Genomic DNA, 15,990 nt, shown 5'->3' with positions numbered 1-15,990 from the left:
ATATATATTCACAATATATATCTCCCACTATTTTTATCAAATCAATAGCCCTAACTATTAATTCGGAAAGAATATCTTATATATCCTTTCTAATGAGCCAAGATCCATATTTTACCATACGTTAGGTCAGCTTTGGCTTTTCTCCTAAAACATGATTATTTAGGTAGACAACATTTGTCAATTATATCAACTATATAACTCTTAGATAGCTTGGTGGAACAATATTTGTTCATATTTATCTAATAAATCTCGCCAAACTCTATGCCTCTAAGTTCACAATCCTATTGTGGTAACTTAGTTAAGTCAAACCCAATAGTCAAAAGCATCAATATACTTCAACACATCTCCCACGATAGATGAGAGTAATTCGCTTTGGCAAACCCACTCCTTATCGATCTAGGGTTAACGTATTAGACTTATTGGAAGGCATCCGATCAACTTAATATTAACTTTAGGGTTTTGTTAATTTTAAAATGATCATGATCCTATCATAAATAGATTCCCAATTTTTCCGTGAATAAAATACTTCAAATCAATATTCATCAATGGTTTGATTTCCAGGTAGTGAGGGAGTCACAACGGTCTCGCTTAAAACCCACAACCTTACAAGTTCAACGAACTCGCTTTTGACAAAATTGCCCCATGTTAGAAATAAAGAAAAATTGTATTTTATTCCGTATTTCATAAACACAAGAATCTCATAATCGTTTGTTCTTTTTAAAATCTTGAGTCGTAACAGATTTTATCTTGTTTAGCAAGCATGGCATGAGTGTCGTATCTAATACACACATCCTTAATCTAATTAAGCATGCATCTTTTTAAACTACTCTACACATACATTCATCATATGCGCATATATATGTAAAGTGCAATAAATAAACGTGGTTGGTTATGGCTTCATCTTATGTGATCTTCATCAAGCTAATGACAAAGATCTAGGTCAATCTTTGGTGAAAAATAAATACAAGCTAACTATTACATGTCTTCTTTCTTGTATTGCTTCCTTGGATGGCTTCTTTGGGAATGTCCTTCCTTGATCTTTAAGTCTTCATGTACATTACATTAATAAAATATAAAAAACTAATCTAATAAACTTACAAGAAAAACTTGAGTTACATTCGAGATTTAATAATTACAAGATCAAACGACATGCTAGCCTATTTAAAATACCAAAACCATTAACCTAAAGTCATAAGCCATAACCATCAACCATGCCCAATTAACATATAAGTACATGTTAAAACATATAATCTGATCTTGACATATCATACCCATCATGATCTAATCATAAAAACCAAATATGGCAAAAATCAGAAAATTCGAAATTAAATCTGATAACATTAAATCGCAGATTACAGGGCCTAAACGATGACAAATGCCTTACAGATCAGTCGATGATAGCTTTGGATATCTGTTTCATTCCAACGCTCGATTCCATATGAAATAGTATATTCGTTAGCTAAAATCGGACACCGAATACAGATTTCAGCAAATTTGCTGCATCCGATTCGGAATCGTATCAAATACGATTCTTATAATAAGAACAAATACAAAACATGTATATATCAGTATATATACATATTATATAATCATCATATGATTATTCAACTCTCATGAATATCATATATTCAAAATATATACATACATATTGTAAGTCATATGTCATAGCCTATTTGTATATTCGAGGATTCAACTCAACTCAAATAAGAATGTAATAAGTAAATAGTAGATCTACCGTCAGAGAGATCTCGCAAAGTAATATCTGTCAAAGGATTCAGAGACAAGGTTCATCTACAGACTTGAGGAATTAATTCACTGGAAGAAGTTCAAGAAATTGATCATGCCTCAGTGATATAAGTCAAGATCATGGATTTAATCAAGTGACAGAGATCTCGTCAGGGTATCAATAAATTACAAGGATTTAATCTGAAGAAAATCAAAGTGTCAAAGTCAAGACATGAAGAAACGTCACGGAAGTTAGTCACTCATGAACCAGACAGTACATCGAGTGTCAACGTTGAAGTGATGGAATTGATTCATAATTTTCAGTGATTTTCAGAAGATTTGCAGAAGAATGGTTGCTGCTCAAGACTAGAATTAATTCTCTATTAATTAATTAAGTCATCTAATTTAATTAAGAAAATAAATTATATCTGCGAAGAATAATTTATTTATTAATTGAATTAATTGATTAATTAATTCTGAATTAATTCTAGGAATTTTAGGAATTTTCAGAAGCTTAATTGGATTAAATTCAAGCATTAAATCAGCAAGACAATTGAAAATGAACTAGCATGACAATCAGGATTGTCATACCGATTGTCATGCTAGGCCATTTTCCATTGTCATACCGAAAGTTACTCTAGGAGGATAATTGTCTTGCTAGTTCATTCTGATTGTCATGCTAGTTCATTCAGATTGTCTTGCTAGTTCATTCAATTGTCCTACCGAAAGTCTTGCCAGCTATAGGATTGTCATGCCAATTCAATTCTATTGGTTTGCTGATTAAAAAGAAGCAGAAGACCTTCTTTCAATAATCTATCATTCAAACAGAAGAACAAAGAACAAGAAAATCAGCCGCCTTGAAATATTACATTTTTCATCTGTTTAATTCAAGATCAATTTCTAGATTGTAAAGTTAAATCCAATCAACTAGAAATCTTTATCTTGTTCTTGTGTAACAATCTAGCGGATCAAAATCCCTAGAACTTAATCTCAAATTGCGTTTAGCATTTGAATCTTTTTATTACAAAAATAGAAAAAGTTCATGTCGAATTTATTCTAGATTTGTGATAATTAATTTGAGATTAATTCCTTGTAATCGATACAGTTGTTGTAACACCTTTCAAGTTTAATAATATTTTTATTTAACTTGAATTTTGTTTCACATTTTTTATTCCGCATTTAATTCGATTATTCGGTACTGTTTGTATTCAACCCCCCCTTCTACAAACACATTGGGACCCAACAATTGGTATCAGAGCCTTCTGATTAACGAACAAATCAAGATCCTAGACTTTTGTGATTTTTCAACTCCTTGAATTTTTATTTATTCAAAAATTCATAATGACTTCACATAAAGTTGGAACCGTTAAAATTCCACAATTTGATAAAGAGAATTATATCATGTGGAAGAAGAAGATGCTATTATTTTTACAAGTTGCAAATCCCAAATATTCGAACTTGTTAAAGAAGGGTATAAAAACTCCGATGGTTATTGAACCGGAGGTAATAATAGATGGTGTGGTGACTACTGAAGCTAGAACCTATCCAAAAGAGCCTGAAGATTTTACTCCTGCTGAGAAGGAAGAAGCCTCCTTGGATGCCAGCCTTCAATTAATATTAATTGATTCCCTTGATCCCTTGATGAACAGACATGTGATGAACTATAAAAATTCCAAACACATGTGGGAAACTATTGAGGTGATTAATGAAGGCACAGAGGAAGTTAGGGAGAACAAGTTGGAAATCCTAACCTCTGAATATGAACATTTCAAATCAAATCCAGGAGAAGGAATTACTGAAGTGTTTGAGAGGTACAATGCGTTGATCAACAACCTGAACATCAATGGAAAGTATTATTCAATCAGGGAGGTCAACAAAAAGTTCCTTTTAACACTACCAGCTCATCTTGAACATAGAATCACTGCCATTAGAGAAGCTAGAGATCTGAGTGAGATTTCTTTGGACAGGCTCTATGGAGTGTTAAAAACCTATGAGTTGGAGCAGATTCAACAGAAGGAAGTCTACGGGAAGGATAGAATGGTCAGCACATCTACTGCACTTGTAGCTGAAGGTCAACAACAACAACAATCTCAACAGTTAGAAAGAATGGTACAGTTTTCCAAGGGTGAGGAAAATGAGTTAGTAGCAGAATATGATCCTCCTACTACAAATCAATCAAGTGATGATTTTTATTCCTTGGAAGAGCTGGAGCAATTGGAAGATGAATCAATGGCCCAAATTGTCAAGAGATTCTCCCATGTCAGATTCAGGAGGAATCCCAAGCTTAAGTACAAGTCCAACTACAACAAATTCCAGAAAGGTGGATCTTCATCCTCCAACACCAGCAGTGGTGGGTACAAAACAGGAATGGTTGATCGGAGCACCATTAGATGCTATAACTGCAATGAGTTGGGACACTTTGCCACAGAATGTAGGAAGCCAAAGCAAGTAAGAAAGAACTCTGAAAGGGCTTATCTGGCAAAAGGAAGAAGCTGGGATGATACTGACAGTGAAGATGAAGATGAAGGAAATCTTGCTCTTATGGCTATTGATGGAAAAGCTTCATCGTCAAGAATAGAGGTAAAACTTTCTGATGCTGAAATGGTTTATCATCTAAGAGGTAACTTAGATTGTGCACGTCATGATAATGAACTGTTAAGTTTACAGATCACAGACCTTGAGAAAGAGGTCAATGAATTAAGACTTGTGCACATTAATCAAGACAAATTAAAAGAACAGGTATCTTTTCTTGAGAATAGAGTTAACTGTTATAGAAAACTCGAAACTATTCTCAAAGACAAGATCACCGGTCTTGAAACTAAGGTTAGAGCCTACTTCAATTCTTGTTCGAAGGCTAAAGAGTTCTACAGTAAGCAAGCTGTTAATCAAACATCTGGAATAGGTTATGATTATAATGCTGCTATTGGAGAATTAGGCATAAACTCCCCTCCTCATGTATGTGCTAAAGGGAGGGAAGTACCACATGTGCTTAAGGGTGTTGATGAACCCCTCTATAAAGCATCAATTGCTGAACCATTTGATGCGACCTCTTCTGTTATTCAAGAAGAAATACGTGCTGAGGATCATGCTTATGAGAAGATTGTTTCCAAGTCAAGTGAGTCGAAAGTTCCAGTCAAAGTTGTGAAAGCAACTGAGACTAACTCAGACACACATGAGTTGGATAACAATAATGCCATGTCTACCATGCATAAATTGCCTGCTGTTAATCACTCTCATAAAGCATGTGGTGTTGCTAATTGTATGTCTTGTGCTTTTAATATGATGTATGCTTATTTTAATGGTAAGCATGTGTCTAATGATAAGACTACTCCTCGTCAGCATGTGAATAACAAGAAGCATGATAGGTCTAAGACTGCTAGTCCTTCTAAGGCTAGAAAGGAGACATTTGTGCCTAAGCTTAAACAGAAATTTGTTAACGCTGTTTACAAGGTCAAATGTTCAGTCATTGAGAAAGTTGAGGCAATTAAAATTAAAAATGTTGTTTTGCCTGACAAAGGACAGTTCTACAAGTATGCCGGGCCCAACCAAGTTTGGGTTCCGAAGAAGGTCTAATCCATTTGTAGTGCAGGGCATTAAACAAGTATAACCGGTAGTGTGGATTCTTGACAGTGGATCATCAAGACATATGACCGGAGATAGAGCCCTGCTATCAAATGTGGTTGAGAAAGCTGACCCCATGGTTACCTTTGGAGATAACAGCAAAGGTTTATCTGAGGGATATGGCTGTTTGCAAGCTGGGAATGTTATCATTGTAATTTTGTATATTGTGCTAGGTTATTATCAGGAAGCAGTATCTAACATATAGCACCAGTGACGAGACTTGAGAATATTACGACATATCAGACACCTGCTGCACATTACACTTGGAATTGTACTCTAGTAAGATGTGTACAAGTGTACTCCTGGTTGGTAAGTCAAAAGAGGAAGTCAATGCACCACAGTTCATGGACTTTGCAGCTGTAGATCTATTGGACTATGAAATTTCTTCTTCACAATCTCACTTCAGGTTGGTATGAACTAGTATACTGCTCAAGCAATCGTCAAGGACATGGTATGACACTCTAACAGAAGTTATAATTTTATATGAATAAGTAGAGTCGTCATATTAATAACTATCTTATCACTAAGCACAATCATATTGTTTTATATGTGCAGTGGTATATTGGTTATGCAACATAACAATTAGTATCTAAAGTACTTGACAAGTATCGGTCAATGATATCTTGTTAACATTATGTTGCAGATATTTGTAAGCTTTTGACATGAATGAGAATTACTTAGACTTTACCCTAAGTGATCAATGTTTTATCAAAAACTCATTCATATTGAAAAACAAAATCAAACTTCTTTCTACATTAGTGATTTCTTATTTCGTGTAAAATCTTTTGAAATCACTATTGTAAATCATTTTCTCTCTATCACCATATGTTCTGTGTTACAGGTTCAGTCTCCAATGACTTTCTTTCATTGACAGTCATGAGGTTGAAAACCCACAACGTCTATCCCAGACTGTAAAGACAAACACAAAAACAGAACCAACCAACACTCTCTTACCACTAAATATAGTATGAATGAGCGTGAGGGAGATAGTGCCTAGTGCACCACATAAGGAAGGTTCTGTAGTCAACCCAGTAGCTCTGTCTCATACATAGATGAGTAGTATTTAAACCGAGATAACTGCTAGCCCCCATACATCTTCTCAAAAAGATGTAATGACTGAAAAGGCACAAAAACAGTTACTAGATTTATTCTCTCAACAGGGTGAGTCTATTGAATTTTGCCTGTCGGCCAAGGTATCCGATGTAGTGTCACCACTTCAAACATAATCAATTCTTGATGCACAAGGAGAGGTTACACACACAAAGGATGAGTTGACGGAAACAAGAGTTTCGACCATTTTAAGGTCAGATTCGATTGTTCAAGGTTCGTTAGTGGACCAATTGCCTTTACAGGTGTTAGGAGAGGATACTGATCCAAAAGCCATATGTCAGTGGTCAGTGTCTACCTCCCCAGGCTTAAATCCCCTGGATGCATCTGCGGATAGTGGATCTGACATAGGTGCAGATCGGCAACTTGTTGACAATGATTCAGATATTACCTGATAAGTCACAAGGAAATGTCTTCACAGACATTAGAAGGGAACTTTGATCTTTATGCTAAATTCGTTGGATCATTGTTTACCTTCCCAGAATTCAAATCTGGAATCCTAAAAGGGAAACTAGCAACTTGTAGATTATGACTCAGATTCATCTGACGAGTTTAACAAGGATGGGGATTTGTGAACTCCCATTGCACCACCTGTGACCTCCTTAAGGATGGCTAAGGTGATTTTCCTTGCAGGTACAGCTGGATTATGGAGCTATGAGAGAAGAGTGATACACTTGTGAGAATGAGTGTAAACACGAGTGGAGAGAAGAGTGAAACACATGTGAGGTACACTAAACAGAATCACACACTCACAGTGAGGTAGAAAGAGAAACTACTTGTTATTTCTTTTCCAACCAAGTGAAATATGAGAACTCCTTCAGACGACGGCATACATTCCTTCTTTAAGGGGGAGATAAAAGCTTAAGTAATAGGTTGGAGGATTCCTCAACTAAGGGGGAGAAATAGCAGGGAGGAAGAAAAAGATCCTAAATGTACACTACACCACACCATTGTTGTTTCTAACTACGGATCCTATTGTACGGGAGAGGTGGTAAACACAAGGTGATTTTCTGATAAGGGAAGAAGCTGTTAGGGGAGTACCATTGGTTTTTATCTGCGGATCCTATTGTACGGGAGAGGTGGTAAAACGAAGGTGATCTTCTTTAATCAGTTGATTCTCATAGGGGGAGAAGCAAGAGATATGGGCTTCTCAACAGGAAATGTGGTTGTACAAATGAAGATGAAACTACTTGAAGATATGTTCAGTCTAGAGGAACATCTACTTGGAATCTGGAAAATGTTAAATCTCATCCAGAAATTTTCATCAATATACTTCAACACATCTCCCACGATAGATGAGAGTAATTCGCTTTGGCAAACCCACTCCTTATCGATCTAGGGTTAACGTATTAGACTTATTGGAAGGCATCCGATCAACTTAATATTAACTTTAGGGTTTTGTTAATTTTAAAATGATCATGATCCTATCATAAATAGATTCCCAATTTTTCCGTGAATAAAATACTTCAAATCAATATTCATCAATGGTTTGATTTCCAGGTAGTGAGGGAGTCACAACGGTCTCGCTTAAAACCCACAACCTTACAAGTTCAACGAACTCGCTTTTGACAAAATTGCCCCATGTCAGAAATAAAGAAAATTTGTATTTTATTCCGTATTTCATAAACACAAGAATCTCATAATCGTTTGTTCTTTTTAAAATCTTGAGTCGTAACAGATTTTATCTTGTTTAGCAAGCATGGCATGAGTGTCGTATCTAATACACACATCCTTAATCTAATTAAGCATGCATCTTTATAAACTACTCTACACATACATTCATCATATGCGCATATATATGTAAAGTGCAATAAATAAACGTGGTTGGTTATGGCTTCATCTTATGTGATCTTCATCAAGCTAATGACAAAGATCTAGGTCAATCTTTGGTGAAAAATAAATACAAGCTAACTATTACATGTCTTCTTTCTTGTATTGCTTCCTTGGATGGCTTCTTTGGGAATGTCCTTCCTTGATCTTTAAGTCTTCATGTACATTACATTAATAAAATATAAAAAACTAATCTAATAAACTTACAAGAAAAACTTGAGTTACATTCGAGATTTAATAATTACAAGATCAAACGACATGCTAGCCTATTTAAAATACCAAAACCATTAACCTAAAGTCATAAGCCATAACCATCAACCATGCCCAATTAACATATAAGTACATGTTAAAACATATAATCTGATCTTGACATATCATACCCATCATGATCTAATCATAAAAACCAAATATGGCAAAAATCAGAAAATTCGAAATTAAATCTGATAACATTAAATCGCAGATTACAGGGCCTAAACGATGACAAATGCCTTACAGATCAGTCGATGATAGCTTTGGATATCTGTTTCATTCCAACGCTCGATTCCATATGAAATAGTATATTCGTTAGCTAAAATCGGACACCGAATACAGATTTCAGCAAATTTGCTGCATCCGATTCGGAATCGTATCAAATACGATTCTTATAATAAGAACAAATACAAAACATGTATATATCAGTATATATACATATTATATAATCATCATATGATTATTCAACTCTCATGAATATCATATATTCAAAATATATACATACATATTGTAAGTCATATGTCATAGCCTATTTGTATATTCGAGGATTCAACTCAACTCAAATAAGAATGTAATAAGTAAATAGTAGATCTACCGTCAGAGAGATCTCGCAAAGTAATATCTGTCAAAGGATTCAGAGACAAGGTTCATCTACAGACTTGAGGAATTAATTCACTGGAAGAAGTTCAAGAAATTGATCATGCCTCAGTGATATAAGTCAAGATCATGGATTTAATCAAGTGATAGAGATCTCGTCAGGGTATCAATAAATTACAAGGATTTAATCTGAAGAAAATCAAAGTGTCAAAGTCAAGACATGAAGAAACGTCACGGAAGTTAGTCACTCATGAACCAGACAGTACATCGAGTGTCAACGTTGAAGTGATGGAATTGATTCATAATTTTCAGTGATTTTCAGAAGATTTGCAGAAGAATGGTTGCTGCTCAAGACTAGAATTAATTCTCTATTAATTAATTAAGTCATCTAATTTAATTAAGAAAATAAATTATATCTGCGAAGAATAATTTATTTATTAATTGAATTAATTGATTAATTAATTCTGAATTAATTCTAGGAATTTTAGGAATTTTCAGAAGCTTAATTGGATTAAATTCAAGCATTAAATCAGCAAGACAATTGAAAATGAACTAGCATGACAATCAGGATTGTCATACCGATTGTCATGCTAGGCCATTTTCCATTGTCATACCGAAAGTTACTCTAGGAGGATAATTGTCTTGCTAGTTCATTCTGATTGTCATGCTAGTTCATTCAGATTGTCTTGCTAGTTCATTCAATTGTCCTACCGAAAGTCTTGCCAGCTATAGGATTGTCATGCCAATTCAATTCTATTGGTTTGCTGATTAAAAAGAAGCAGAAGACCTTCTTTCAATAATCTATCATTCAAACAGAAGAACAAAGAACAAGAAAAGCAGCCGCCTTGAAATATTACATTTTTCATCTGTTTAATTCAAGATCAATTTCTAGATTGTAAAGTTAAATCCAATCAACTAGAAATCTTTATCTTGTTCTTGTGTAACAATCTAGCGGATCAAAATCCCTAGAACTTAATCTCAAATTGCGTTTAGCATTTGAATCTTTTTATTACAAAAATAGAAAAAGTTCATGTCGAATTTATTCTAGATTTGTGATAATTAATTTGAGATTAATTCCTTGTAATCGATACAGTTGTTGTAACACCTTTCAAGTTTAATAATATTTTTATTTAACTTGAATTTTGTTTCACATTTTTTATTCCGCATTTAATTCGATTATTCGGTACTGTTTGTATTCAACCCCCCCTTCTACAAACACATTGGGACCCAACACATATGCATATATAAAAATAACATGTAAAACATACAAAATCGCATACATAACAGTCATGGAATATTGTATACATATTATCATCACAAAACCGGTAAACACATAAACGAATTAAACACTTTTCGCAAGTAGCTTTGATGCCATTCTTGGGTTTCGAGCACATAAATGCAACAAAAACAGTAATTAAAAAATGTGAAAAATCAGAATTTTCAAAACCCACCGCAGGATCCATGCGAAAAATAGATATTTAATTCATAAATCAGATTGTTTACCTTAAGAAACTTTACAAATTGGTTGACTAATGGAGATCCAAAGCTTGTTCAATCACCACACATCCCGCTCTCGCGATCTACGCTCTATCGGTATCCACACGAATGCTTGAACTCAAGGATTGGATGTGTACTAGAACAAACTCATTTCTTCTTAATCTCTTCATCTTCTTTCCTGGTGGCTAGGGTTTTAGTAAAAGTCTTGCTTACAAAATCAGAGACACAAAAGATATTATATAGAGAGTAAAAAAAATTATAACTCTTAGCTAATTAGGAGTTATTATTAATTCGAAATTCCTATTTGTATAATAATTAAATCACACTTAATTATTTAACAAATTAATTTCATAATTAATATTAATAAATTCGAATATCAATATTTATCTAATTAATTAAGTCATACTTAATTAATATTATAAATAATTCGAATTACTTTAATATAATTTAAATCAAATTTAAATTAAATCCTTCAAGCATTCTTTGTATGTGACTGTTGAGTGGCATTTATGACACTTTATTATGCTCTAATAAGCTTTTGGATTGATGCATTTGTACTCAAGTTTGTAAGTGTTTTAACGTGTTTTAACGTGTTTTTGCATTTCAGGCATTAATCTGTGAATCAGGTGAATTAGCATTGTTTTGGTGCTAATATGGTGTCTAGGTGGTGTTGGAATAAAAGCTCGTTGAAACCGGCTCGAAGCTGCAAGATAAAGAAAAAGAAAAGAAGTTATTTATGGCAGAAGCCCAGCGCACCCGCACTGAACAAGGGCGCGGCTACGCTGAAGTAGAGAAAGCCAGCGCGCCAGCGCTGATGAAGCGCGTGGCCCCGCCGTATCGGGATAATAAAATCCTGATTCTATTATAATTATGTTTTCTGGACTCCTGGGTTGATTGGATTCCTATATACTGATAACTCAAGATCTTTTTTTAATAAGGAGACTTACCAGAGGACAAGGTGAAGACGACAAGAGACCTATAGCACAATTCAACAAAGGCGAAGACGATCTAGTTTATTCTTGTGAATCTTTGTTTTGAGTTGTAATCTTGGATGCTCATTTCTTATTTTGTTGAACCTTTACTCTTGTTTGTACGTGGTTTTATTTATTCGTTATAAAGACTACGTTTTATATACCATGCTTTCATTGGAACCCATATTGATGATGAGTCCGATTATGGGCTAATCGTTATCGTGGGGTTCTAACGGATTTATTTATGGAATTCTTAGTTAAATTGTTTGATGCCTTAGTATGTGGTGATTCTATGATATCCTAGTGTTGTTTGTGCGTATTCGTCTTATGAGCATCGCGAACTTATAAGATAGTGTGTTAATTCTTAATGAAGCGAAAGTGAATTTAAGGATTTAGAACTTGTCATGCTAGCATAGGTTCATGTAATGTTATGCATGATTTGTAGGTAATTTTAACCATCTTACTTGCCCTGTGTAATCAAGATAGATAACTTGTGCTTAAACTGTTATGTTGTCAAATTCTATAGACATATAGGGTCTCAATATAATTTGTGTATATTCAGATTCCATCTCTTTTGTGGATGTCTGGTAGTATGGTACTCGTGCAATGAAAGTTGGCGTTTATCAGTTTCGTGTTATCTGATTAGTGTCATCACAATTACATGCTATGGTTAAGAACAATAAGGCTATTTAATGAAGTTAGAATCCCATGTTTGTCATACTTATTAATTCAATCAATCTTATTCTCGTAGTTATAAATATTATTTTACTTCTTAGTTATAAACAACCTCATTGCGTTATCGTCTTAGCATTGAATAATAACTATACATTGTTGCTTAAGTGCATGAATTAATTAGTTAACCAATACAGTCTCTGTGGGAATGAACTAGAAAAGATTCTATACTACTTGCGAACTCGTATACTTGCGTGTATTATTAGCACATGTTTAGCGACTAACAAGTTTTTGGCACCGCTGCCGGGGACTGCAGTGTTAATTGATAGTTTATGTGCTTTCCATCAGTGGTCGTTAAAGTTCATTAACTCGGAAATTGTTACTTATCTATTTCCTTGTCTTATTTCAGGTACTCTAGCGAGGGTGTATGCATACACGTACGCGTACTCGTAAGAGAACACTGGATAAAGCCGAGGAAGAAGTTGTGGTAGTTCGTAAGGAAGTTTTTTAGGAAGAAAAGAAGGTAAAAGAAGAAGAGAAAGTCGAAGAACCAGTTGTAGTAGCGATGGCAGATCAAGCAGAAAATCTGAAAGCTTTGATGGACTATTCTCAGCCTAAGATTAATGACATTCAGTCAAGCATCATCAGACCGGCCATCAGGGCTAACACTTTTGAGATCAAGTCAAGCACGATTCAGATGATACAAAACTCAATTCAGTTTGGGGGTTCTCCTACTGAAGACCCCAACATGCACATCAGGGATTTAATCGAGATCTGCGACACTTTCAAATTCAATGATATGATTGAAGATGCTATCAAGCTAAGCCTGTTCCCATTCTCTCTGAGGGACAAGGCTAAGTACTGGTTACACTCTCTTCCAGCAGGATCTATCACCACTTGGGAGGAACTTGCGCAAAAGTTTCTCACTAAATTCTTCCCCATGGCGAAGACTGCTGCAATCAGGAATGCTCTTACTCAGTTTGCTCAGCAAACTGGGGAATCTCTGTATGAAGCTTGGGACCGATATAAGGAGATTCTAAGGAAGTGCCCACTCCATGGCATGCCTGATTGGATGATTATTAATTGCTTCTACAATGGATTAGGTGCTACTTCTAGACCCATGCTTGATGCAATATCAGGAGGAGCCTTGTGGGCTAAGAGCTACGATGAAGCTTATGAACTTATTGAACTGATGGCTGCTAATGAGTACCAGAATCCTTCTCAGAGACTAACTTAGGGGAAAGTCGCAAGAATTCTGGAGTTGGACGCAGCTACTGCTATCGCTGCCCAACTCAAGGCGTTGACGATGAAGGTGGACACTTTGGCTAATTATGTAGTAAATCAAATTGCTAGTGTCTATGAGCTTTGTGCTGGTGCCCATGAGACTGATCAATGCACAATTTCTAGTAAATTAGCTCAGTTTGTGAGCAACTTCCAGCGATCGCAGCAACCAGTGCCAACCACCTATCATCCCAACAACCGCAATCATCCTAATTTCAGTTGGAGCAATGCTCAGAATGCGGTTCAACAACCTTATCAGCAGTACCCAGCTAAACAGTACAACCCCCTGGCTTTCAGCAACCACAGTATGCACCTAGACAGCAATTCCAGCTGCAATAAGCCAATAAAAAATCTGAATTAGAGGAGTTGAAGCTTATGTGCAAGAGTCAAGCTGTTTCTATCAAGACCTTGGAAAATCAAATTGGGCAAATTTCTAATGCCTTGTTAAATCGTCAGCCTGGTACATTACCTAGTGACACTGAAGTGCCAGGAAAGAGGGAAGCTAAAGAGCAGGTAAAGGAAATCATTTTAAGGTTTGGAAAGGTTGCGAATCCCGAACAATCTCAAGAGTTGACTGAAGAAGTTGGGGCTAAGAAAGAAGTAGTGCAGCAGGACGAAGAAGTGGAACCAAGGAAGGCTACTGTTGAGCACATTCTGCCTGAGGGTAATACAGGGGAGAAACAGATCTATCCTCCACCGTCTTTTCCCAAGCGGCTACAGAAGAAAAAGCTGGACAAGCAATTTGAGAAGTTTCTGGAGGTGTTCAAGAAACTTCATATCAACATACCTTTCACCGAGTTTCTCGAGCAGATGTCTAGTTATACAAAGTTTATGAAAGGTATTCACTCTCGGAAGGTAAAGCTAGATGATTTAGAGACAGTCGCTCTCACGGAGGAATGTAGTGTTGTGCTACAACAGAAGTTGCCTCCGAAGCTTAAAGATCCGAGAAGCTTCACTATTCCATGTACTATAGGAAAAGTGTCTTTTGACAGATGCTTATGTGACTTGGGAGCTAGCATTAATCTGATGCCTTTGTCAATTTTCAAGCAGTTGAATTTACCTGATCCCAAACTGACTTATATGACCTTGCAGTTGGCCGACCGTTCTATTACATATCCGTGAGGTATTGTAGAGGATGTCTTGGTCAAGGTTGATAAACTCATCTTTCCTGCTGATTTCACAATTCTTGATTTCGAGGAGGATAAGAAGATTCCCATAATCTTTGGAAGACCTTTCCTGGCGACTGGCCGAACCTTGATAGATGTGCAGAAGGGTGAGCTCACCATGCGAGTTCTGGATCAGGATGTTACTTTTAATGTGTTCAATGCTATGAAATTCCCTACTGATAATGAGGAGTGCTTAAAAGTGGAGTTGGTCGATTCGGTGGTCACCTCGGAACTTGATCAATTGCTAAGGTCTGATGCCTTAGAAAAAGCCTTATTGGAGAATTTAGATAGTGAAGATGACAAAGGGGAAGAACAATTGCAATATTTGAATGCTTCTCCCTGGAAAAGGAAAATTGATATGCTTTTTGAATCTCTTGGATTGGAGGAATTGAACAAAGCTCCTAAACGCCTCAAGCCTTCTATTGAGAAAGCTCCCACTCTTGAGCTTAAGCCTTTACCTGGACATTTGAGGTATGCATATTTAGGTGATGCATCTACTCTGCCTGTTATTATTGCATCTGACCTTTCAGGTAGTGATGAGGAAAAGCTTTTGAGGATTCTGAGCGAGTTCAAGTCGGCAATCGGATGGACTATAGCAGATATCAAGGGAATCAACCTTTCTTCCTATATGCATAAAATTCTGCTAGAGGAAGGTAGAAAACCTATGGTCGAGCAGCAAAGAAGACTTAATCCTATCATGAAGGAAGTAGTGAAGAAAGAAATTCTTAAATGGCTAGATGCAGGGATCATCTAACCTATCTCTAACAGTTCATGGGTAAGCCCAGTTCAATATGTGCCAAAGAAAGGTAGAATTATTATAGTAGCAAATGAGAAGAATGGGCTTATTCCTACAAGGACAGTTACGGGGTGGAGAGTTTGCATGGACTATAGGAAGCTAAACAAAGCCACTAGGAAGGATCACTTCCCCTTGCCCTTCATTGATCAAATGCTTGACAGGTTGGCCGGTCATGAGTACTATTGTCTTCTCGATGGCTATTCGGGTTACAATCAGATTTGTATCGCTCCAGAAGATCAGGAGAAAACTACCTTCACTTGTCTATTTGGTACTTTCGCCTTCAGACGAGTTTCTTTTGGTCTGTGTGGTGCGCCAGCCACATTTCAGAGATGTATGATGGCCATCTTTTCTGACATGATTGGCCAGAATGTGGAGGTGTTCATGGACAACTTCTCAGTCTTTGGAGATTCTTTTGATGAATGCTTGCAAAATCTTGGACATGTTCACAAGAGGTGTGTTGAGACCAATCTGGTTCTCA

At 36.0% G+C, this 15,990-nt stretch overlaps 1 non-coding gene across 1 annotated transcript; it reads right to left on the bottom strand.

The window, feature by feature from the left end:
* Positions 1-13,224: 13,224 nt before the first annotated feature.
* Positions 13,225-13,331, bottom strand: LOC141676041 (small nucleolar RNA R71). The gene has a single exon (XR_012556653.1). It is a non-coding gene; the product is annotated as a small nucleolar RNA R71 (small nucleolar RNA).
* Between the last annotated feature and the right edge of the window lie 2,659 nt (positions 13,332-15,990).

Source organism: Apium graveolens, chromosome 7 (genome assembly GCF_009905375.1).
Source record: "Apium graveolens cultivar Ventura chromosome 7, ASM990537v1, whole genome shotgun sequence".
In the NCBI taxonomy this organism is placed as follows: Eukaryota; Viridiplantae; Streptophyta; class Magnoliopsida; order Apiales; family Apiaceae; genus Apium; species Apium graveolens.
The sequence above is the reverse complement of the archived record's forward strand: the minus strand, read 5'-3'. Positions and strand labels throughout refer to the sequence as shown.